The 26,319-nt window shown below is 37.9% G+C and overlaps 1 long non-coding RNA gene across 1 annotated transcript in view; it reads right to left on the bottom strand.

Moving 5' to 3' along the window:
- LOC125168353 (uncharacterized) overlaps nucleotides 1-26,319 on the bottom strand; it is a 132,026-nt gene that overhangs the window by 8,383 nt on the left and 97,324 nt on the right. The window lies entirely within an intron of this gene.

Genomic DNA, 26,319 nt, shown 5'->3' with positions numbered 1-26,319 from the left:
AGACACATACTATATGATTTCACTCATATATGGAATTTAAGAACCAAAACAGATGAATATAGAGGAAAGGAAAAAAAGAGAGAGAGGGAGGGAGGCAAACATAAGAGACTCTTAACTATAGAGAACAAACTGAGGGTTGCTGGATGATAGGTAGGTGGGGGGATGGGCTAAATGGGTGGGGGACATTAAGGAGGGCACTTGTGATGAATGAGCACTGGGTGTTAAATGTAAGTGATGAATCACTAAATTATATTCCTGAAACCAATATTACACTATATGTTAGCTAACTAGAATTTAAAAACTTGAAACACTTTAAAAAACAATAATAATAATAATTTTTTCTTTTAATTCATTGCACATTTTTCTAATGGGTGATTAATCTTTATGTTATTGAATTGTCCCACGCTTCTGTACATTAAATAAGTTAAGGGGCGCCTGGGTGGCGCAGTCAGTTAAGCGTCCGACTTCAGCCAGGTCACGATCTCGCGGTCCGTGAGTTCGAGCCCCGCGTCAGGCTCTGGGATGATGGCTCGGAGCCTGGAGCCTGTTTCCGATTCTGTGTCTCCCTCTCTCTCTGCCCCTCCCCCGTTCATGCTCTGTCTCTCTGTCCCAAAAATAAAAATAAAAACGTTGAAAAAAAAATTAAAATAAGTTAAGCCTTTGTTCATTATTTAATATTTCTTTTTATTTTTTAACTTTCTAGTTTTATTTTCCTCCTAATGGAAAACTTTACATACGTATATTTTACTTTCTGACTTGGGTGGGGTTTTTTTGTTTGTTTTGTTTTGTTTTGTTTAATGATTCTTAGAACAGCCTTCCTTACTCCAAGATAATTTTTAAAAATTCACTGTTTCATCAAGTGTTTCATGATGGTTTCTGTTATATGGAGGCACCATAATTTATTTAAATAGTCTTGTATTATTAAACTTTTATGTTGTTTCCCATTCTCCAAAGGCCACATCCCCCATTTTGTCCTAAATTCTCTGAGAAACTGAAGAACAAAAGGTGAATGCTTTCTCTTTTCACAAATATGTAAAAGCCTTTTCACAAATATGTAAACATTTTTCTTCTCTGAGTTCTCTAACTTTAACCATATTTCATTTCATTTTTTATTTCATTTTTGCTACTCTTCTCTCAAATCCTCCCAGCCACTCACATGTGCATTAAAATGCCAGGGCCCAAACTTGGCATGATACTTTAAGGGTATGACCAATTCTAAGTTTAGCAGAGGGATACTTTCCTAACTCTTGGATGTCACAGACCTATTAATATATTTCACTATCACAGTTAGCTTTGTAAAAACAGCCACGCTATACTGCTGACTCATTCTCAGCTGGTGGTCCCAGGCTATCAAACTCATAAAACTAAAAAAAAAAAAAAAAGTTCAATGTGTTAGATGAAAGAAAAAGATTCAAAAGATCCTGGAATTTTGGAACACTGGGCCTAAAGATGAGACTTATCAGAAAGAAATGAAAAGATCTGCATTTTATGTAAAAAACAAAACAAACAAAATAAAATAAAACACAAACTTACAGGATAGGGATGATTTCACTTAACACACACTGGAACATTTTAGTTTACTGTAAACTTAGTATCAACAACAACGTGAAACAGCTGCCAGTACATTTAATGCATTTTTGACAGGAAAAAAATTGATGTCTGACTGTTCACAGCCTCTCCTCTCCTTCTTCAGCCAAGGAAACTTTTTTCCTTGGCAAGTTCGGCTCATTTTTAAGAGATTGGTGGATTGGGTAAAAGGAAAGCTTTGACTGATTGACCTATTAGAAAAGTTGACCTATTGGAGAGCTGCACGAGGGAAAAAGGCAGATGCTGAAGATGAGAGGAGGCACTCCAAAAATCAAAAGCCAATAAACACTGGCTAAGAAAGAGAGTTTGGGAAGTTTATAAAAGAAAGAAAAGAGAAAGAAATTTGGATTAGCTGCTGTGTTATGGCAAGGGAGGCTTTTGAGATGAGGAAAGAGGTTTTACAGGAAGTGTTGTCATGTGTTATGAATATCATGTCACTCTGTGTGTGTTCTAAGAGACTTAAGTAAAATTTAAACGTTTTTTTCCAATTATTTTTGGATGTTTGAAATGTGTGTTTTTGGATGGAACTTTGAGCTGAGAAGCCACCACAGAATATCTGAACTGTATGCAGGTTACAAAATCTGATGTCGCATTAACAGAACTATAATGTTTGAACATAATAAAGATGACAATCATGTCATTTTGGCAGACATCTATATTATTATCTCGAGCCCAGGATATCAAATTTTTATAAGGGGTATTAATTTGCTAGGGCTGCCATAACTAACCACAGACTGGGTGGCCTAAACAACAGAAATTTATTTTCTCACAATTCTGAAGGCTAGAAGTCCAAGATCAAGGTTTGACAAGGTTATTTTCCTCTAAGGCATCTCTCCTTGGTTTGTGGATGGCCATCTTCTCTCAATGTCTTCTCAAGGTCCTTCCTCTGTGTGTGTCTCTGTGTATGATATCTCCTCTTTTTATAAGGACACCAGTCATATTGGGTTAAGGCCCATCATAATGACCTTTTAATTTAATTACCTCGCTAAAAGATGCTGTCTTCAAATACAGTCAAATTCTGAGATATTTGGCGTTAAGATTTCAAAAAGGATACAATAATCAGACTAGAACACAAGGCTGCCGACAAAATTAATCTTTATTTTCATTTATAGAAGTCTTTTAATTTTATTGATGGTCTTTCAGGACTTGTACCTAAGTTCTTATAATTGATAGCCAGAATAGTCTCAACTTCATTAAATTATCGTCAAGTAGTAAAATACCTGGCTGACATTGATGCACATGATTTCTATTCCACTCAAAGAATTTAGAAGCTGATAGACAATAGATACACGCAAAATGATATCATATGGTCCTTTGGAGTTTATGAATAGATAGATAGATAGATAGATAGATAGATAGATAGATAGATAGATATCATATATATATATATATATATATCCATATACATATTCATAAGTATATAAAGAAAAACAATTCCCTTTTCTGCAAAATGAAGCAAGAGGACCAGATAATCTGTAAGTTCTCTTCTAGTCCTAAAACCCCACAATTCTAGTTCAAGGACAACAAAAATTTATGTTCTTAAATATAATCTTTAAATATTGGATATGTGTTATAAAAATGGGCATATAGGAAAAGCAGAAATCAAGTCAGGAATCATGGAAGTTTCTCTTAAAATTTGACTGGGCAATCTAAAATATCTTGGAGGAAAGTCCTCAGGTCTGATTATTAACCTAGAGTTAGACTTTCTGAATCGTAACTCATACTATGGCAATTCAGGCTCCCAGGTTCACAGTGCATAACCAGCATTTTCTTTCATGGTGGCACATGCTTCAAAACTGACCTAGGAGAACTGACCATGTGCATTTATGCCTTACTATAGATTTCATATCCTTTCACAGCTTTCATTCACATTATTTCCAATATCCTTTACTTTTATTTTATTTTTGCAGAAATAATAACCTTTAATCAGCATTAACTGATTGTCTATGTATTTAGGCAGAGAAGATAGTAAACTTCTGCAGTGCACAGATAAATATCTGAATTTGACAGTGTTTTACACATTATATTTATTCACATTTCCCAAGCTCATGTGGAAATCTATTCATATACTTTTCAACAAGCCAGGATTACACAGTAGATCTGCCAATCCCTAAAATTAGTTTTTTAAAATACCTTGTTTAAGTCAGAAAATATGGCTCATCTTTTTGAAGGCTGAAGACAAGCTAATATTTTACTTTTCTTTAAAAAAAAAAGATAAGGGCCAACTGTCAGGCAAAAGTTGTGAAAATTGTAGCAGTAATACTTAGAGGTTGCTCTCAAGAGTGAATTATTATACTTTGTAAGACTTTCATATACTACCCAAGGCCCATTCTGACATCAAGTTAAAATCACTTTAACATGAATAATTTTTAAATGAAGCATTTTCTGAAAGTAGAAAAGAGTTATATTGGATTTTATCTGGTTATTAAATTAAAAAAGTGCCTTGTATCAAGAAAGTGGATATTGTGCCCAGCGTTATTAACATATTCTATTTAGAAGAATGACATTGTTATTCATATGAAAATAGATGTTGGTTTAGATAAAGTTAAATGCCTTTAGAGGTCTCAAACATGTATACATGAAATTATAAAAATTAGTTATAGTTCAAGCAAGGACTTGCCTGTTCTTCTCCTATAAAGAAAGTGTTTGGGCTATCTACAGTTGCATAACAAACCACCTTAAAATTTAATGGGTTAAAATACAGCTTGACAAACTTTTCCTGTAAAGGGCCAAATAATAGGTATTTTTAGAGTTTACTGGCCATACAATCTGTCACAACCACTCAGCTTTGCAATTTTACCTCAAAAGTAGTTGTAACAATGCATACACAAATGGGTGTGGTTACATTCCAATAAAACTTTATTTACAAATTGAGGCAGTGAGCCAGATCTGGCCCACAGGCCATAGTTTGTTGATTTTATTTATTCATTCATTCATTCACTCATTCATTCATTTATTTATGTGCTTGGGCTCATAACTCTATCGGTTGGTGTTTTGGGAAGGGCTTTCAATGGGGAAGACTTGTCTTTGCTCTCATGATGGAATGGGTTGATGATGCCTGTGTTAGTAGGCAGGTGGCAAGTTGGCTGGGAGCAGAATGGTTCTGAATAGTCTCACTCGCATGTCTCTCAGTTGACTGAGGTTGCTGGCTGGGTACTGGGTTTGTCTTTACATGGCTTCTGTTTTGGCTAGCTTGGGGTTTCTTGCATGGCAAGTGGATTCCAAGGTGCCAAAAGTAGAAGCTTCAAGACCTTTCTGAGGCCTCAGAAACACAATGTCAGTTCACCATATTCTATTGGTCAAGGATCCAAGGCTGACCCAGGGTCAAGTGTGGGGAAACAGACTTTACCTCTCGATGGGATAGGCTGCAATGAATTAGTGGTCATTTAGAATTCTGGTGGTAAACTCTGTCAAAAGAGGGTACTATCAACTCCAAAGACTTTTATCAGCAACTTTCTTACTTTGAAAAATTTGCCAAAACCTAATGTGTTGTGGTCACAGTTCTCACTGTATATCACATAGCCACAACTTAAGCAAAAAATAAGAATCACATTTTCAATTCAGACTATTTTGAAATTTTTGTGAAAAGAAAGAAGTTATGAAAGCAAAAACTCTTTTAAAGTCTCAGAATGGAATGATCTCATTTTTATTTTTAATAGGGTTCTTGTTCAAGAGGGTCATTTGAGGAGGAGAGAGAAAGGGAGAATGTGGAAAATAGTGAACAAGCATGGCTGGAATTTTGATCTTTAGAAGTGAAAAGATTATTGCTTTGAGTGACTTCTTATTTTAGGATATTCCCCTCTCTGAGTCTTTAGTTACATTTGATTATAGTGGTGTCTGCCAAGCTTCTCCTCTGTAAAATTATACTTTTTCACTTTCCAACTAATAAGTATTTTGTTGAGTTTCTTTATCCCATTCTCCATCAGATTTTACCCATTAGTTTTAACATTTGTTGATGCTTTTTGTTCAATTTATTAGTATTATGATGGCTGTCAAATAGTGTTTTTCTAAAATTCCATCACTCCCTCTATGTTTACTAGTTATAAGGAAAATCTTCCTCCTCTCTATATGTATGTATTTATTTATATTAATACAAGCCCATGAATTACAATTTCACTCAATTTTATAATCCATATTACTGTTACTTATTTTGATGACCAAACTGTCCTAGAGTTGACCAGTGGAAGCTTCTGGAAACTGACTTTTCTGTTCTTTTAACATCCTTATCATTCTTTGAATACTTCCTTATTTTCTCACACAGTAAGATATTCCAGGCTCATCGTGTACTTTCCCTGCCTCAATTCAGCCTTGTTCCCTTCAATGAAGGGATGAAGGGATGGGCCTCCAGGTCCATCCATGTTGTTGCAAATGGCAAGATCTCATTCTTTTTCATGGCTTATATTCCAGTGCGTGTGTGTGTGTGTGTGTGTATGTATGTATATGTGTGTGTGTGTGTGTGTGTGTGTGTGTGTGTGTGTGTGTGTGTATGTATAGGTATATGTGTATGTGTGTGAAGAATGGAGTACGTTGAGGTATGTTCCTTCTAAACCCACTTTGTTGAGTTTTTATCATAAATGAATTGTGAATTTTGTCAAATGTTTTTTCTCATCTATTGAGATGATTATATGATCTTTATCTTTAGTTTTGTTAATGTGGTGTATACACTGAATGACTTATAAATATTGAACCAACCTTGCACCCCCAGAATAAATCCCACTTGACAGTGGTGAATGATCCTTTTAATATGTTGTGGGATGTGGTTTGCTAATATTTTGTTGAGGATTTTTGCATCTATGTTCATCAGGGATATTGCTTTGTGGTTTCTTTTTTTTTTTTTTTTTGGTATCTTTGTCTGAGTTCAGTATCAAGGTAATACTGGCCTTTGTAGAATGTATTTGGAAGCTTTCCTTCCTCCTATATTTGTTTCAATAGCTTGAGAAGAATAGGAGAATAGGTATTAATTTTTCTTTAAATGTTTGGTAGAATTCATCAGTGAATCCATCCAATCTTACATTTAGTTTTTTTTCATATTTTTTTAATTAACAGTTCAATTACTTTACTAGTAATCAGTCTGTTCAGATTTTTTATTTCTTCTTGATTCAATTTTGGAATTTATCCATTTCTTCTAAGTTGTCCAATTTGTTGGCATACAATTAGAAAAGAAAAGATTCTTATTTAGTACATAAAGGGATGATTATGGGAGGAATGTTAATACCTATTTTGGTGGGTGGGGGATAGAATGAGTGGGAAGCTATTTTTTTTCTAATAGGAGAGGGCTTACAGAAATTTAACGAAGTATGAAAGGTGATTTGTCTCAAAGCCTTTAATAAATGTATATGAGTAAATCAAAACAATCTAAGTGTCTTCTGGCCAATTCCATTTGAATGTTGCAAAAGGAACTACAGCTAATCTGAAACTGAGACTGTATCTCTCAAAGCTGGTCTTCTTTTAATACCATTTATCAGTATAATGTCACCACCATTTATGCACTTTATATGTAAAACAGAAACCTGAGGGTTATTATTAATAACTTATATACCTTCACTTCCTCCATATGCATTTAATCACCAGGCTGTATTTATTTTACCCTCCAAATTTGTCTTGAATCTCTCTACTTACTCCCTACTTTGCCACCACTTCCTCTGTCCAAGCTATCATCATACTAGACTACTAGTCTTACCTACTAATTGGTCTTCCCTGTTTGTGCTGTTGCTCAAACGTATACTGCATATCTGATGATTTCTATCCAGAAACGTCACCTTCCTCAGGGTAATAACACCCTAAATTTCATTTAGGAAACCACCCCTCCCCCAAGTGGTTTGGGATTACTTCCACCTCCAGCTCCAGAGTTATGGATGCCCCCTAATTGGCATACTCTTTCCTAGCCACAGAGATTGTTCTAGGCAAGGGCATTTAACCCATACCTAAGCCACTTAAAGTACTGTATTCCCCTAGTCAAAGGAATTAGTTCAAGGTAACATGTAATTTAAGTAAATCCAATCAGCAGCATTGACTGGTTCTTGTGACCATGATGGGTACCAGACTGGAGTTGAGCCAGCACAATGGTAAGAGCAGAATCAAGGGATCCCAGAGAACTAGAGCTCAGATATTAAGACATCAACTGCCTATGCATAAAACTGTGTTTGGGTGGGGTCTGAACTCCGAACTTCACCATTATATAAACCAATGACTACTTGGCGGGGAGGTGGGTGGGGGCTTAAGGCAAGATAGATTGGGCTTCCCATCACTTGAAGCTGAAAAATTCTTAGCTAATATCCATCCAAGCTAATGTACCATTACACATAGAATAAAAGCAAAGGCCTTAAGGCAACTTGAAGCATATTTAGGTTTGTTTTCTGGGTTCAATCCACAAAGGCCAACCTTTAACCTCTTTTCAGGCCATTCCCTCTTCCTGAAATGCCTGTGGCCTCCATATACTCAATATCATGCTTCTTATTCTAGTTATCTTTTAATTCTTAGCTCAAATGTCTCACATGAGTCCTCAAACATACCAGATCCTCATCATTTACTTTACAAGCACAAAATGGGTTTGGCTTTGCTACTTGTAAGCATAGAAATTTTACATTTATTTATGAGATTCTTTCATAAAAGTCTGTCTCTCTCATATAAGAAACTCTTTCTGTTCACTAATAATACAGTTCTTGACACATAGTAAGTGCTTTATTTCTTTTGTTTAATAAATTAATTAAAGAAGTCAACAAGAGGAAGACATTCTCTTAGCATAATAAGTTTCAGTTAACTTCATGCTTCATCAAATAACAAATTGGATTGTATTTGCAAAGAAGTGGAAAGTTACAGAGACTATCACTGGTTCACTTACAAAATGAAAACAGGTTAGTAAAATTTATTAAAATTTTTAAAGACATGATAGGAGAAATTTTCCTGGTTATATCCAAGCAATTTATAAAAATGAGAAATTTTTTAAACATATATGTCAGAAGAACATACTATTTTAGCTAGAGGATAAATAAAATAGCTGAGTTAACATCCTTGTAGGGTAAAAGGTTGAAGGAAAAATTTGTTTTAATGTAACTCAACCAAAGGGGGCAGAATATGACCAATGTATTGATTTGGATGTAGATGGAATAATTTGGGAAAAAACATGATTTCTGGCAAAGTTCCTCTTCTAGCTTAAAGCTGCAACAAAAAAAAAACTGATAAATGTTCACAATTCCATTTCAATGTTGGATCAAATCTCAACACACAGACGTTCTCTCAGCTATTGGAAAAAGAATTTGAAATGATTTTGTTATACTACAAAATGCAAAGACCTTCTTCATGGTCAAAAGATGATTTTAGATTAATTTTAATTTTAAGAGGTCATATTTCTGCATCAATTTTTCTTTCCTGATGTCCCATCCTCACACAGAGAAATAACAGCTGTGTATGTAAAGGTTAAACTGACAATACTGTTGCTCTTATGAGAGTTTCACAACATAACAAAATGTATTATATATTTAATGGAACAATACTTTGTTGCTTTTCAATAATGGTTGAATGAAATATACCATGAGTCAATTTGGACTTCGAATGAGCTATGATTCCATAATTAAGAACACCTAGAAAAGTAAGATCACAGGGGCGCCTGGGTGGCTCAGTCGGTTGGGATTCTGACTTTGGCTCAGATCTATGAGATCATGGTCTTTGAGATCATGGTCTATGACATCTATGAGATCACGACCTGAGGCAAAATCAAGAGTTGGACACTTTACTGACAGAGCACCTAGGCACCCCAAAATCTGAAAATTTGAAGAATATTCTGCATATATCCATGTTCATGGTAGTATTACTCACAGTAGCTAAAAGGTAGAAGCAACCTAAGTATCCATCCAAGATAAATAGATAAACAAAATGTGGTATATACATACAATGGAATATCATTCAGCCTTAAAACATTAGGAAATTCTAATATATGCTACCACATGGATGAATCTTCAGAACATTATGCTAAGCAAAACAAACCAGTCACAAAAGGATAAACACTGCATGATTCTACTTGTATGAGGCACTTAGTTAAACCCATAGAGAGAGAAAGTAGAGTGGTAGTAACCAGATGCTGAGGAGAGGGCAGAATGCAGAGTTATTGCTTAATGGATACAGAGTTTTTATCCATGAAGATGAGAAAAGCTTTGGAGATGGATGATGGTAATGGTTGTACAACAACGTGGATGTATTAGACACTACTGAATTGTACACTTAAAAATAGTTAAGGTGGTAAATTCTATATTATGTGTATTTTACAATTGAAAAATGGTTGAGATGGCAGTGTAGAAGGACGCTGGGTTCACCGTGTCCTGCGGATCACTTAGATTCCACCCACACCTGCCTAAATAACCCAGAAAATTGCCAGAAGACTAGCAGAATGGAGTCTCTGGAGCCAAATATAGACAAGAGGTCTAAGGAAGAAGGTAGGAAGGGCAGAGAGGCGGTGTGCGCTACACAGACTGGTGGGAGGGAGCCGGGGCAGAGAGGCAGCCCGCTGGCCAAGCAGAGCCCCCGAGTCTGGCTGGCAAAAGCGGAGGGGACGGAGTGAGTTCTGACAGCAAGCAGGACTTGACATCTGGAAGGTTATAAGCTAACAGCTCTGCTCAGAGAACGGGAGGGCTGGAGGACAACGGGAGGGAGAGTTGTTGCGCCCCGGAACAAAGGTGCTTGCCAGCACCATCTTCCTCGCCCATCCCCCAGCCAAAATCCCAAAGAGAACCAGTTCCTGCCAGGGAACTTGCTTGCACCGTGCAAACACCCAACGCTGTGCTTCTGTGGATCCATCCCTCCGGCGGGTCTGACTCCCTCCTGGTGCCGCAGGCCCCCTCCCGAAGCGGATCTCTGAAAGAAAAGTGAGCTGAGCCTGCCCCTCTGGCCCCTGTGCACCTTGCAGATCCACCCCAGCTAATACACCAGATCCCCAGCACCACAAGCCGGGCAGTGTGCAAGTAGCCCAGACGGGCCATGCCACCCCACAGTGAATCCCGCCCCTAGGAGAGAGGAAGAGAAGGTGCACACCAGTCTAACTGTGACCCTAGCGGTGGGCTGGGGGCAGACATCAGGCCTGACTGCGGCCCCGCCCACCAACTCCAGTTATACACCACAGCACAGGGGAAGTGCCCTGCAGTTCTGCACCACTCCAGGGACTATCCAAAATGATGAAACGGAAGAATTCCCCTCAAAAAAACCTCCAGGAAATAACAACAGCTAACGAACTGATCAAAAAGGATTTAAACAATATAACAGAAAGTGAATTTAGAATAATAGTCATAAAATTAATCACTGGGCTTGAAAACAGTATAAAGGACAGCAGAGAATCTATTGCTACAGAGATCAAGGGACTAAGGAACAGCCAGAAGGAGCTAAAAAATGCTACTAATGAGCTGCAAAATAAAATGGAGACAACCACAGCTCGGATTGAAGAGGCAGAGAGAGAATAGGTGAACTAGAAGATAAAATTATGGAAAAAGAAGAAGCTGAGAAAAAGAGAGATAAAAAATCCAGGAGTATGAGGGGAAAATTAGAGTGATGCACTAAAGAGAAATAATCTACGCATAATTGGTATTCCAGAGAAGTAAAGGAGAGGGAAAGATGCTGAAGGCGTACTTGAAGAAATAATAGCTGAGACCTTCCTTGATCTGGGGAAGGAAAAAGGCATTGAAATCCAAGAAGAACAGAGAACTCCCTTCAGACGTAACTTGAATCGATCTTTTGCACGGCATATCATAGTGAAACTGGCAAAATACAAGGATAAAGAGAAATTCTGAAAGCAGCTAGGGATAAACGTGCTCTAACATATAAAGGGAGACCAATAAGACTAGTGACGGATCTCTCTACTGAAACTTGGCAGGCCAGAAAGGAATGGCAGGAAATCTTCAATGTGATGAAGAGAAAGTATACGCAGCTGACAATCCTCTATCCAGCAAATCTGTCATTTAGAATAGAAGGAGAGATAAAGATCTTCCCAAACAAACAAAAACTGAAGGAACTCATCACCACTAAACCAACCCTACAAGAGATCCTAAGGGGGACCCTGTGAGACAAAGTACCAGAGACATCGCTACAAGCATGAAATCTACAGACATCACAATGACTCTAAACCCATATCTTTCTATTGTAACACTGAATGTAAATGGACTAAATGCGCCAACCAAAAGACATAGGGTATCAGAATGGATAAAAAAAATAAGGCCCATCTATTTGCTGTCTACAAAAGACTCATTTTAGACCTGAGGACACTTTCAGATTAAAAGTGAGGGGATGGAGAACTATCTATCATGCTACTGGAAGTCAAAAGAAAGCTGGAGTAGTCATACTCATATCAGACAAACTGGACTTTATTAAAGGCTGTAACAAGATATGAAGCAGGGCATATATAATAATTACAGGGTCTATCCATCAAGAACTAACAATTATAAATGTCTATGCACCGAATACGGGAGTCCCCAAATATATAAAACAATTACTCACAAACATAAGCAACCTTATTGATAAGAATGTGGTAATTGCAGGGGATTTTAATACCCCACTTACAACAATGGATAGATCATCTAGACACATGGTCAATAAAGAAACAAGGGTCCTGAATGGTACATTGGATCAGATGGACTTCATAGATATATTTAGAACTCTGCATCCCAAAGCAACAAAATATACTTTCTTCTCGAGTGCACATGGAACATTCTCCAAGATACATCACATAGTGGGTCACACAACAGCCTTCATAAGTATACAAGAATTGAGATCATACCATGCATACTTTCGGTCCACAATGCTATGAAGCTTGAAATCAACCACAGGAAAAAGTCTGGAAGACCTCCAAAAGCATGGAGGTTAAAGAACACCCTATTAACGAATGAGTGGGTCAACCAGGCAATTAGAGAAGAAATTAAAAAATATATGGAAACACATGAAAATGAAAATACAACAATCCAAACACTTTGGGATGCAGCAAAGGCAGTCCTGAGGGGAAAATACATTGCAATCCAGGCCTATCTCAGGAAACAAGAAAAATCCCAAATACAAAATCTAACAGCACACCTAAGGAACTAGACAAAGAACAGCAAATAAACCCAAAACCAAGCAGAAGAAGAGAAACAATAAAGATCAGAGCAGAAATAAACAATATAGAATCTAAAAAAACTATAGAGCAGATCAATGAAACCATGAGTTGGTTTTTTGAAAAAATAAACAAACTTGATAAACCTCTAGCCATGCTTCTCAAAAAGAAAAGGGAGATGACCCAAATAGATAAAATCATGAATGGCAATGGAATTATTACAACCAATCCCTCAGAGATACAAGCAATTATCAGGGAATACTAGGAAAAATTATATTCCAACAAACTGGACAACCTGGAAGAAATGGACAAATTCCTAAACACCCACACACTTCCCAAACTCAAACAGGAGGAAATAGAAAGCATCAACAGACCCATAACCAGTGAAGAAATTGAATCAGTCATCAATAATCTCCCAACAAATAAGAGTCCAGGACCAGATGGCTTCCCTGGGGAATTCTACCAGACGTTTAAAGCAGAGATAATACCTATCCTTCTCAAGCTATTCCAAAAAATAGAAAGGGAAGGAAAACTTCCAGACTCATTCTATGAATCCAGTATTACTTTGATTCCTAAACCAGAGACCCAGTAAAAAAAGAGAACTACAGGCCAATATCCCTGATGAATATAGATGCAAAAATTCTCAATAAGATACTACCAAATCGAATTCAACAGCTTATAAAAGAATTATTCACCATGATCAACTGGGATTCATTCCTGGGCTGCAGGGCTGGTTCAACATTCTTAAATCAATCAATGTGATACATCACATTAATAAAAGAAAAGATAAGAACCATACGATCCTGTCAATAGATGCAGAAAAAGCATTTGACAAAATGCAGCATCCTTTCTTGATAAAAACCCTCGAGAAAGTCGGGATAGAAGAAACATACTTAAACATCATAAGCCATGTATGAAAATCCCACAGCTAATATCATCCTCAATGGGGAAAAACTGACAGCTTTCCCCCTGAGATCAGGAACATGACAGGGGTGTCCACTCTCACCGCTGTTGTTTAACATAGTGTTGGAAGTGCTAGCATCAGCAATCAGACAACAAAAGGAAATCAAAGGCATCAAAATTGGCAAAGATGAAGTCAAGCTTTCACTTTTTGCAGATGATATGATATTATACATGGAAAATCTGATAGACTCCACCAAAAGTCTGCTAGAACTGATACATGAATTCAGCAGTGTCGCAGGATACAAAATCAATGTACAGAAATCAGTTGCATTCTTATACACTAATAATGAAGCAACAGAAAGACAAATAAAGAAACTGATCCCATTCACAATTGCACCAAGAAGCATAAAATACCTAGGAATAAACCTAACCAAAGATGTACAAGATCTGTATGCTGAAAACTATAGAAAGCTTATGAAGGAAACTGAAGATACAAAGAAATGGAAAAACATTGTGTGCTCACGGGTTGGAAGAATAAATATTGTTAAATGTCAATACTACCCAAAGCAATCTACACATTCAATGCAATCCCAATCAAAATTGCACCAGCATTCTTCTCGAAGCTAGAACAAGCAATCCTAAAATTCATATGGAACTACAAAAGGCCCCGAATAGCCAAAGTAAGTTTGAAGAAGAAGACCAAAGCAGGAGGCATCACAATCCCAGACTTTAGCCTCTACTACAAAGCTGTAGTCATCAAGACAGCATGCTATTGGCACAAAAACAGGCACATAGACCAATGGAATAGAATAGAAACCCCAGAACTAGACCCACAAAAGGATGGCCAACTCATCTTTGACAAAGCAGGAAAGAACATCCAATGGAAAAAAGAGAGTCTCTTTAACGAATGGTGCTGGGAGAACTGGACAGCAACATGCAAAAGAATGAAACTAGACCACTTTTTACACCATTCACAAAAATAAACTCAAAATGGATAAAGGACCTGAATGTGAGACAGGAAACCATCCAAACCCTAGAGGAGAAAGGAGGAAAAAACCTCTCTGACCTCAGCCGCAGCAATTTCTTACCTGACACATCCCCAAAGGCAAGGGAATTGAAAGCAAAAATGAACTATTGGGACCTTATGAAGATAAAAATCTTCTGCACAGCAAAGGAAACAATCAACAAAACTCAAAGGCAACCAACAGAATGGGAAAAGATATTTGCAAATGACATGTCGGACAAAGGGCTAGTATCCAAAATCTATAAAGAGCTCACCAAACTCCACACCCGAAAAACAAATAATCCAGTGAAGAAATGGGCAGAAAACATGAATAGACACTTCTCTAAAGAAGACATCCAGATGGCCAACAGGCACATGAAAAGATCCTCAACACCGCTCCTCATCAGGGAAATACAAATCAAAACCACATTCAGACATCACCTCACGCCAGTGAGAGTGGCCAAAATGAACAAATCAGGAGACTATAGATGCTGGAGAGGATGTGGAGAAACGGGAACCCTCCTGCACTGTTGTTGGGAATGCAAACTGGTACAGCCACTCTGGAAAACAGTGTGGAGGTTCCTCAAATAATTAAAAATAGACCTACCCTATGACCCAGCAGTAGCACTGCTAGGAATTTACCCAAGGGATACAGGAGTGCTGATGCATAGGGGCACTTGTACCCCAATGTTTACAGCAGCACTCTCAACAATAGCCAAATTATGGAAAGAGCCTAAATGTCCATCAACTGATGAATGGATAAAGAAATTGTGGTTTATATACACAATGGAGTACTATGTGGCAATGAGAAAGAATGAAATATGGCCCTTTGTAGCAACGTGGATGGAACTGGAGAGTGTGATGCTAAGTGAAATAAGCCATACAGAGAAAGATACCATATGGTTTCACTCTTATGTGGATCCTGAGAAACTTAACAGAAACTCATGGGGGAGGGGAAGGAAAAAAAAAGAAAAAAGAGGTTAGAGTGGGAGAGAGCCAAAGCATAAAAGACTCTTAAAAACTGAGAACAAACTGAGGGTTGATGGGGGGTGGGAGGGAGGGGAGGGGAGGTGATGGGCATTGAAGAGGGCATCTTTTGGGATGAGCACTAGGTGTTGTATGGAAACCAACTTGACAATAAATTTCATATATTAAAAAAAAAGGCAAATGTTTCCGATTCTGTGTCTCCCTCTCTCTCTGCCCCTCCCCCGTTCATGCTCTGTCTCTCTCTGTCCCAAAAATAAATAAACGTTGAAAAAAAAAAAGGCAAATAAAACAATAAAATAAATAAATAAATAAATAAATAAATAAAAATTAAAATGGTTAAAATGGTAAATTTTACATTATAGCTAGGTAACCCAATTGAAAAATAGTAATTCTCTAGATACGGGAAATAATTCTCATTCATTTGTCTTGGTTTTCCATTCTTCTTTATCATATTTTATTCAAGCATCCTCTATAAATATTTACTGAGTACCTGCCATGTACTAGGCATCATTCTAGATGTTCGAGATATACCCATGACTCAAACAGACAAGGTCCCTGCTCTCAAACAGTCATAATTCTGTCTATGACACTGTATTTATAAGAATTAGATGGTGTAGCATGAGAGAGAAGACCCAATTTCACAGTGACTTTAATACTCAAGATATTATACTCTCATATAAAATGTCTATTTGGCAGAGACCAGACTCATTCCAGTTTTCTTTGTTATCAACACTAGGGTGTTATCATATAGGTATGGTCCATGGTGGTTGCTGGATAGCTGGTCTTTGTACCTGCATTCCTACCAGCACAAGGGAGACAATCAAACCCAAAGGCATAACTCTTACATCTGGCACATTTTCGGAAAGCAACATCTCATTGACAGTCAGCTAGTCATATGGCCATGCCTAATCCCAATGGAAGCTGGGAAATGCACTCTTTAATTTTGGCACCCTGTGACTACCTAAATTTCAAGGGTTCTTTTGTTTAAAAAAAAAAAAAAGAGAGAGATGTATACAAGAGAACTATCAGACTGCCACAATTATTTTCCCAGCAGTTCTCGAATCCTTTGAAGGCTGAGAGGTCTGTCAAAGCATAGAACTAGTAAGAAGAGACCAAGGAGCAAGGTAAAGAGAGCATGGGGGATAATATCCCTCTAAAGGTTTCACCCCTTTTACATGCCACTTCCTACTGACAAAGATTGCCTTAGAGCAGCAGTCAGCAAATATTTTCTGTAAAGGGCAGGATAGTAAATATTTTAGGTTTTGCATGCAATAGGCTCTCTCCATCTACTACTCAATGCTGTTGTGATTGCATGAAAATATCCAAAGAAAGTATGTAAATGAATGAGTATGGCTATTTCCAATAAAAAAAAAAATTGTACTTCACAATACAAGCCCTTAAAAGTCAGTAGTATTTTACCCATATTTTGTCACCTTCATGGGTTAGTAATAAACCAAATGTGTGACTGAGATCCCTCAGGAACATGAATTTTGTTTAGACCATCAGGTTAGCCACTGAAACAAGTGGAGGTAATAGTTAGGCATTAGGAGAATTTAGAACAGAGAGTAAAGGAGGTGCTGTGGAGAGGGCCAATTGTGGCAAATATTTTCTCCCATTCTTTGAGTTGTCTTTTCACTTTCTTGATAATGTCTTATGAAACACAAAAATCTTTAATTTTGATGAATTTCAATGTTTCCTTTTTCTTTGATTGTTCATGTTTTTGGTGTCATATCTAAGAAACCACTGTCTGATCCAATGTCACAAATATTTATACCTATGCTTTCTTTCAAGAGTTTTCTAAGTTTTAACTTTTACATTTAGGTCTCTAGTCTATTTTGAGTTAATTTTTGTGCACAATATGAGATAGGAGTACAACTTCATTCTCTTTCATGTGGATATCTAGTTCTCTACATATCATTTCTTGAAAAGAATGTTCTTACCCCCATTGAATTGTTTTGGTACCCTTGTTACAAATCAGTTGTCCAAGAATTGTATGGGTTTATTTCTAAGCACTCAAGTCCATATAACTATCTTTTTAAAACTTTTTTAAGTTTATTGATTTATTTTGAGAAAGAGAGAGAGCACAGGTGGGGTAGGGGCAGAGAGAAATGGAAAGATAACTCCAAGCAGGCTCCACGTTGTCAGCACAGAGCCCTAAGCGGGACTTGAACTCATGAACCTGAGATCATGACCTGAGCTAAGATCGAGTCAGAAGGTTAACTGACTGAGCCACCCAGGCACCCCAAGTCTATATAACTATCTTTAGGCCAGTCCATAGTTATTTTTACTAACCAGAATATCTATTTTTCCAGTATAATGAATAACATGTTCTTTTATTCATTTTCTAAGCATATATGTCAAGTACTATATTCATACTTAGAGGGGAAAGGAAAATATTGTCATTTAGATTAGATCTAGGTATCGATATGTTTCCTTGGATGTGTTTCCTCAAATATAGCTCCCTGGGAATGGTTCCTTTTGATCTGCAAACCTATGAACTAAAGAGACAAAATATCGCTCTCACACATTCCCAACATACAATGATGGGACAGGCACAAATAACTGTGATAGACATTGCCATTTAAAAAGGGGAAAAACTGAAGAACACAGAAGTCACTGGTCCATCACAATACTAAAATCCAGCTGGACATATATTGCCAGTTTCTTGATTAGAGGATCAGTCCTACTGTTTGGGAATGATTCACTATTGCTCTTGGCTCTACCCTCTGTATTCTTGACTTCTTGATTTTCCATAGAAAATAGTCCACATCTGCAACTGAGTAATTTTCTCAGTCTGCTCTGCCCATAGAAATTTGGAGGTCCAAAGACCTCTTTTTCATTTTATATTATCTCTAAATCTTTTAGTCCAAGTTTATATAATTCTTTTAAAACATTTATGGGTTTTTATGACTCAATTGATTTATAGTCCACTCCATTAAACAAAATCTATGCCCAAAGTCTCTGAGATAAGCCCTTCTCTTACTTTGGTCTTCCTAGTAAACTCCTAAGGGACAACACCTTTAAGATTCTTAGAAGTCCTTTTTAGAGACATCCTTAAGATCCCTAAAGGACCTTTGGTCTGACTAAATTGTCTTTTGAGGAACGACTTCAGATTTGTCTGAGATCATGAAAATGGATGTTATATTTCTTCCCTGGGTTTGATCCTTGCTGTGAAGCTTTTTCTTAATTGGCAATCTTGAGGAGACTGGAAATGATAGTTTTATTTTCAAATTCAGTTCTTTATTTAGCTTATTTCTTTCTTCTCACATTTTACTATAAGCAAGAAGTCAGGTGGTGCCTTCAATATTCTTCCAGGAAATCTCCTTAGCTAGGTTATCAAGCTCATTAGGTATATTTTCTATTTTCTACTTTATCATAGGTTCAGTGTTGCTAAACATTTTGTCACTACATAACAAAGATTCTATTTTCTCCAATTTCCAATAATATTTGCCTTACTTTTCTTTAATTCCTCTCTGAGAGTTCTCTTGAGGGTCATTAGACTCTTCCACCAGTCTCTTCAAGGCCCTTTCACATTTCATCTACTGTCCCAAAGTCCCAAAGCCACTGCCACATTTTTGGCATTTTGTTATAGCAATACCCTACTCCTATATACTAAAAACTGTTCTAGTTGCTATGGCTGCAATATAAATCACCCCAAAACGTGGTGGACTTACAGCAACTATTTATTATGCTCATTGACTCTGTGGGTCAAGAACTTTGGGGGAGTAATTTTTGCCTGTCTCATAATATTTGTGAGATAGATGACCTGAAGGCTGGGGACTGGAATCGTCTGACGTCCTACCACTCACATGTCTGGCAGTTGAGATGTATCTATCTCTATCTCTATCTCTATCCCATTCACTGGAGACCTTAGTCCCTCTCTATGTAGCCTCTCTGAATGGGCTAATTTTGGCTTCCTCATAGCATAGTGGCTGGCTTCTAAGGGAGAGTATCTTGAAAAAGAGAGAGCTATATGATAGTTGAATTGCTTTTCATGACCTAAGTTTGGAAGTCGCCCAGTGTTACTTCTGCCTTCTTCTATTAGTTAAAATACTCACAAGGTCCCCTCAAGTTCAAAGACTCCACTTCTTGACAGTGGAGTGGCAACTTGGGAAGAATATGAAAAGTATAGGGGACCAGAAATAATGTGGTGGCCATTTTGGAAGAACACAGGAAAAACCTAGAAAGGTGCTATTTCAATAGATCTCTTGTATAAGAATTCTATCTCAGACTCTTCTTCTAGGGAACTCAGCTATATTAGTTTCAAGGGCTGCTGTAACAAAGCGTTAATGAACTGGGGGACATAAAATAAATTTATTGTTTCACAGTTCTGGAGGCACGAAATCCAAGATCAAGGTTGATAGGTTGGTGCCTTTTAAGGGCTGTGAGAAAGAATGTCCATGCCTTTCCCCAAGATTCTGATGGTTTCCTGGCAATTTTTAGTGTTCCTTGGCTTATAGATGCATCACTTCTATCTCTGCCTTCATCTTCACATGGCATTCTTCCTGTGTGCATCTGTGTCCAAAGTTCCTCTTTTTATAAAGACACCAGTCATATTGGAGTAGGGCTCACACTATTGGTATCATCTTAACTAATTATATCTGCAATGACCCTATTTGGAAATAAGGCCACATTATGAGGTGCTAGGGTTAAGACTTCACTATATGTATTAAACAATTAAACCCACTGAACAATTAAACCCATAACACTGACCTAAGACATAAGAGTACCTATATTATAGTATTTATTACAAAGAATATCTGAAATAATGCATAGGAATTTCCTGGCATTGATTAAATGATTAATAAATGTTAGTCAACATCATTATTTATCTTTGGATCCAGAGAAACTAACATAGGGCTTATCATATAGTGAGCAAATAGTAAACATCTTTGAGTTTTGTCTGCTGGGCATTCATTCTTTTTTTTTTTTCTGTTAAGAACACCTTAACAGAAAAAAAGACTGTCCCTTGACAGTCTTGGTGAGGCAATCATTCAAAATGTTCTGCCTTGAACAAGAAGTGAGTGATTGGATGACCCAAAAATGCCATTCAGACTCTTTCTTCCAAACATTAAACCTTGGGGAGGAGTTCAAATGGCAGAGCAATAGGAAGACCCTATGCTGGTCTCATCCCAATCATTAAATCTCAAGTATGATAAAACAGGGATAGAAAATGGCTATAATCACTGATCCTAACAACACTGCCACAAAACGGACTGACCATTGGTTCGTGTTACTTGGACACTTAGAACTATTTTGATTTCTGTTCTTTTCACAGACTGGTACTTAGATTTTCTTTTAATTCTTTGTGTTACTCCACATTCTTGAGCACATTTCTTGTTTTTGCTTAAGATAGCCACAGTTTTTTTTTTGTTTGTTTGTTTATGGAAAAAGTGAAATAGAAATTGATTCCTGAAAGTACCTGTTACAACTGACACACTTGGAATGACAGTGTGGAGTTGGAAGGGTCATGGTGAGGCAGAACATAGTGTATTTTCCCTTCTCTTGCTGGGAAGATGGTTAGCTTCATGAGTAAGTTTTATCTGGAGACCCAGGCAAGATGTCTATGCATGGAAATTTAGGAGAGTTGGTGGAAAAATGTCATCTGGTTAGATAAAGTTGGATATTTTTTCAGACTGAGACAAGCTACTATAAGTAAGAGATTACTGGCTCATCAGAAAGCAGAAAGAGAACGGAAATGGTTAAGGAAAGCCCTATGATCAAGGAGAGTTAGTAGTCAGATAATCTTGAGCTTTGCTCATTTGGCAAACGCTGAATTCTCTTCCTCAAGATAAAGTTAGAGGAAGCAAAGTCCAGGACACTGAAAACTTAAAAGGAGATAAAAAGGAGCTAAGGAAAGCCCTACTGAGAACCTCTTTCTGAGTCTCCATTGCCTGATGAAATCTCCACTTAGCCCCACTTTGGAACCCAACCACTGAAATACTTGGCATGGGGGAGCCCACAGGTTTTGTCTCTTCCAACTCAAGCTACTGCTTGTCACTTCCCCCAGGAAATATCCAAAATGGAGGCATTATAGTTAAGGGCTGGGGACAAGGGCATAGATCTAAGGCCTGTTGCTATAAGAAAGGACATTGTAGTGTTAGATATAGATGGAAAGCTTACTAGATCTAAATAAAAATGATGACCAGACTAAGGCAATCTCCAGGGCCCTGAACTCTTCTCTATAGAAAATAGGTTTCAAAATTAGTTTAGCTCCCATCTGTGGGAGCTTCTCAGATGTGACCACAGTAGATACTGCACTACCAGAGGAGAAAGCCATTGTCAGCTACTTTGGCTAACCTCTGATTTCACTCCACCACCGAAGCAGGGAGAGTTTTTTATTCCTGGAAAGCAGGATGTGATCAATGTTGTTAGACAGTGACCATTATAAGTTGATTCTTCTTCCCTTTTTCACACGGGAGGTTTTTTTTTTAATTAAGGTATCCTGATCTCCTTACACCTTTGTAGCTTAGGTTATATTTGTCATTTAGCAAAGTTGCCAATACAGAGCATATACTCTGGACCAACCTGAGAGTAATGAACTGCGTTAGTCAGCATTCTACAGAGAAACAGAACCAGTAGGATATGCAGAGATACACAGAAAGAGATTTATTATAAGGGACTGGCTAATGTGACTACGGAGGCTGAGAAACCCAATGATCTGCTGTGTGCAAACTGGGGGCCCAGGAAATCCAGTGGTGTGCTTCTAGTCCAAACTCAAAGGTCTAAGAATCAGAGGAGTCAATGGTATAAGGCCCAGTCCAAGTACAAAGGCTCAAGAACCAAGAGCATTGATGTCCAAGGACAGGAGATGATGGATGTCTCAGCTCAAGCAGAGAAAGCAAATTCACTCTTCCTCTGACTTTTTATTTTATTCAAGCTCTCAATGTATTAGCTGATGCCCATGTGCATCAGTAAGGGAGATCTTCTTTACCCAGTCTACTGATTCAAATGCTAAGCTCCTCCAGAAACACTCTCACAGACACACCTAGAAATAAGGTTTTACCAGCTATTTGGGGATTCCTCAGCCCAGTCAAGTTGACACATAAAATTAACTATCAAATGCCATTGCTGAGAGCCCCTAGAGCTGGATGCAATAAGTGGCATAGACCTTAGGGAGGGAGTTTTGGGGTGTACATGGAAGAGTTGCACTGTCATGAGTGGGAATACTTATGACATTGTATGACGAGAGGAAGAGTGTGTGTTTGTGGATATCGAAGCATCAGGAAGAGTACAGTGAAAAACTATTGTTTTGCCTGCCTAGCATTCTCATCCCAAGAATGCCCAACATTCCTTTATAAACCTTTCTTCCCCCAGGCTTCAGCCAAACAGTTCTAAAAGGGCTGAACCTATACTTCCTCAGCTCAGTTGGCATGTAACCCAGACCTGATGTGTTAATTTATTCCATCTCTCTGGCTCAATGAATGATTTAGGAAAGTTTATGCGATCCAAATCTGATCAATAGAGTCAGCTACAGATTTTGATGGAATCATTGGGAAAGAGACACATTCCTTTTTTTTTTTTTAATTTATTTTTTATTTTTTTTACGAAATTTATTGACAAATTGGTTTCCATACAACACCCAGTGCTCATCCCAAAAGGTGCCCTCCTCAATACCCATCACCCACCCTCTCCTCCCTCCCACCCCCCATCAACCCTCAGTTTGTTCTCAGTTTTTAACAGTCTCTTATGCTTTGGCTCTCTCCCATTCTAACCTCTTTTTTTTTTTTCCTTCCCCTCCCCCATGGGTTCCTGTTAAGTTTCAGGATCCACATAAGAGTGAAACCATATGGTATCTTTCTTTCTCTGTATGGCTTATTTCACTTAGCATCACACTCTCCAGTTCCATCCACGTTGCTACAAAAGGCCATATTTCATTCTTTCTCATTGCCACGTAGTACTCCATTGTGTGTATAAACCACAATTTCTTTATCCATTCATCAGTTGATGGACATTTAGGCTCTTTCCATAATTTGGCTATTGTTGAGAGTGCTGCTGTGAACATTGGGGTACAAGTGGCCCTATGCATCAGTACTCCTGTATCCCTTGGATAAATTCCTAGCAGTGCTACTGCTGGGTCATAGGGTAGGTCTATTTTTAATTTTCTGAGGAACCTCCACACTGCTTTCCAGAGCGGCTGCACCAGTTTGCATTCCCACCAACAGTGCAAGAGGGTTCCCATTTCTCCACATCCTCTCCAGCATCTATAGTCTCCTGATTTGTTCATTTTGGCCACTCTCACTGGCGTGAGGTGATACCTGAGTGTGGTTTTGATTTGTATTTCCCTGATAAGGAGCGACGCTGAACATCTTTTCATGTGCCTGTTGGCCATCCGGATGTCTTCTTTAGAGAAGTGTCTATTCATGTTTTCTGCCCATTTCTTCACTGGGTTATTTGTTTTTCGGGTGTGGAGTTCGGTGAGCTCTTTATAGATTTTGGATACTAGCCCTTTGTCCGATATGTCATTTGTGAATATCTTTTCCCATTCCGTTGGTTGCCTTTGAGTTTTGTTGATTGTTTCCTTTGCTGTGCAGAAGCTTTTTATCTTCATAAGGTCCCAGTAATTCACTTTTGCTTTTAATTCCCTTGCCTTTGGGGATGTGTCGAGTAAGAGATTGCTACGGCTGAGGTCAGAGAGGTCTTTTCTTGCTTTCTCCTCTAAGGTTTTGATGGTTTCCTGTCTCACATTTAGGTCCTTTATCCATTTTGAGTTTATTTTTGTGAATGGTGTGAGAAAGTGGTCTAGTTTCAACCTTCTGCATGTTGCTGTCCAGTTCTCCCAGCACCATTTGTTAAAGAGGCTGTCTTTTTTCCATTGGATGTTCTTTCCTGCTTTGTCAAAGATGAGTTGGCCATCCTTTTGTGGGTCTAGTTCTGGGGTTTCTATTCTATTCCATTGGTCTATGTGCCTGTTTTTGTGCCAATAGCATGCTGTCTTGATGACTACAGCTTTGTAGTAGAGGCTAAAGTCTGGGATTGTGATGCCTCCTGCTTTGGTCTTCTTCTTCAAACTTACTTTGGCTATTCGGGGCCTTTTGTAGTTCCATATGAATTTTAGGATTGCTTGTTCTAGTTTCGAGAAGAATGCTGGTGCAATTTTGATTGGGATTGCATTGAATGTGTAGATAGCTTTGGGTAGTATTGACATTTTGACAATATTTATTTTTCCAATCCATGAGCAGGGAATGTCTTTCCATTTCTTTAAATCTTCTTCAATTTCCTTCATAAGCTTTCTATAGTTTTCAGCATACAGATCCTTTACATCTTTGGTTAGATTTATTCCTAGGTATTTCATGCTTCTTGGTGCAATTGTGAATGGGATCAGATTCTTTATTTGTCTTTCTGTTGCTTCATTGTTAGTGTATAAGAATGCGACTGATTTCTGTACATTGATTTTGTATCCTGCAACTTTGCTGAATTCATGTATCAGTTCTAGCAGACTTTTGGTGGAGTCTATCGGATTTTCCATGTATAATATCATGTCATCTGCAAAAAGCGAAAGCTTGACTTTATCTTTGCCAATTTTGATGCCTTTGATTTCCTTTTGTTGTCTGATTGCTGATGCTAGAACTTCCAGCACTATGTTAAACAGCAGCGGTGAGAGTGGGCATCCTTGTCGTGTTCCTGATCTCAGGGAAAAAGCTCTCAGTTTTTCCCCGTTGAGGATGATGTTAGCTGTGGGCTTTTCATAAATGGCTTTTATGATCTTTAAGTATGTTCCTTCTATCCCGACTTTCTCAAGGGTTTTTATTAAGAAAGGGCGCTGGATTTTGTCGAAGGCCTTTTCTGCATCGATTGACAGGATCATATGGTTCTTCTCTTTTTTTGTTGTTAATGTGATGTATCACGTTGATTGATTTGCGAATGTTGAACCAGCCCTGCATCCCAGGAATGAATCCCACTTGATCATGGTGAATAATTCTTTTTATATGCCGTTGAATTCGATTTGCTAGTATCTTATTGAGAATTTTTGCATCCATATTCATCAGGGATATTGGCCTGTAGTTCTCTTTTTTTACTGGGTCTCTGTCTGGTTTAGGAATCAAAGTAATACTGGCTTCATAGAATGAGTCTGGAAGTTTTCCTTCCCTCTCTATTTCTTGGAATAGCTTGAGAAGGATAGGTATTATCTCTGCTTTAAACGTCTGGTAGAACTCCCCTGGGAAGCCATCTGGTCCTGGACTCTTATTTGTTGGGAGATTTTTGATAACCGATTCAATTTCTTCGCTGGTTATGGGTCTGTTCAAGCTTTCTATTTCCTCCTGATTGAGTTTTGGAAGAGTGTGGGTGTTCAGGAATTTGTCCATTTCTTCCAGGTTGTCCAATTTGTTGGCATATAAGTTTTCATAGTATTCCCTGATAATTGTTTGTATCTCTGAGGGATTGGTTGTAATAATTCCATTTTCATTCATGATTCTATCTATTTGGGTCGTCTCCCTTTTCTTTTTGAGAAGCCTGGCTAGAGGTTTGTCAATTTTGTTTATTTTTTCAAAAAACCAACTCTTGGTTTCATTGATCTGCTCTACAGTTTTTTTAGATTCTATATTGTTTATTTCTGCTCTGATCTTTATTATTTCTCTTCTTCTGCTGGGTTTAGGCTGCCTTTGCTGTTCTGCTTCTAGTTCCTTTAGGTGTGCTGTTAGATTTTGTATTTAGGATTTTTCTTGTTTCTTGAGATAGGCCTGGATTGCAATGTATTTTCCTCTCAGGACTGCCTTTGCTGCGTCCCAAAGCGTTTGGATTGTTGTATTTTCATTTTCGTTTGTTTCCATAT

The sequence above is a fragment of the Prionailurus viverrinus genome, chromosome B3, assembly GCF_022837055.1.
Source record: "Prionailurus viverrinus isolate Anna chromosome B3, UM_Priviv_1.0, whole genome shotgun sequence".
NCBI classification, from domain to species: domain Eukaryota; kingdom Metazoa; phylum Chordata; class Mammalia; order Carnivora; family Felidae; genus Prionailurus; species Prionailurus viverrinus.
The sequence above is the reverse complement of the archived record's forward strand: the minus strand, read 5'-3'. Positions and strand labels throughout refer to the sequence as shown.